Genomic DNA, 889 nt, shown 5'->3' on the forward strand with positions numbered 1-889 from the left:
GCTGCCACAAAACCCAGCATGGATCTGGAACACGAGTATTGGTACACATAACAAAGGTCAAGGGTTCTGAAACTTTTTGTGTCAGTGAGGACTAGTATTCTGGCTATCGGAAAACCTGTATCTCACAGCAAATGAGGGACCAGGAGCGCTTATAGGTCCATCATACGTGCTGCTATGAGATCAAATATGTATAACAAGAGTCTACAGCTCCTTCCAGAGAAAAAGTGGGGAAAAGATAAGAGGTCGGACAGACACTAAGGGACTGGAAGGGGGTCTGCTCCCTTAGGAAAAGGCGCCCTCGCACACCCAAATGGGCGTCATCCTTCATCATAGGGCGTGCTCTTCATCGTCTGGTGCTGCAATGCCCGACGGGCACCCACAAGGGGGCTCTTTATCAGAGTTCTTTCTTTTCCAATGCCGTATGTGAAGTGTGGGCGTAGGGCCTGTTGTGTAGATTGGTGTGAGAAAGTGAATATATTTAAGAAAGTGTGTATTACAATTGATTAAGTAATCCTCTAGAAGAGATTTTTAATAAGTGAGTCTACTTGTCCGGTTAAAAACATATTGGCTATCACCAGACACATTGATCTATGATAGCTTAACATGTTTCTTGCCATTGGTAAGTCAATAATGATCAGTTGGCAATTCGTCAGAACCAATATTGCCCTAATCTACACAGTGGTTGGAATCTGGGTATATCCAATAGTATACAATCTCAAATGACCTAGCTGTGTCATAGTTATTGATAACTTAACATTGTTTCCTTCCACTCCCTTAATGTCTGTCCGACCTCTTATCTTCCCCCCCTTTTCTGATGGAATGCAGTCCATACTCTTGTTGAATGTATAGATATGAGAAAACCTGACATGGATCTAAAAGGAATGGGCAT

This window comes from Lissotriton vulgaris, chromosome 7 (genome assembly GCF_964263255.1).
Source record: "Lissotriton vulgaris chromosome 7, aLisVul1.2, whole genome shotgun sequence".
NCBI classification, from domain to species: domain Eukaryota; kingdom Metazoa; phylum Chordata; class Amphibia; order Caudata; family Salamandridae; genus Lissotriton; species Lissotriton vulgaris.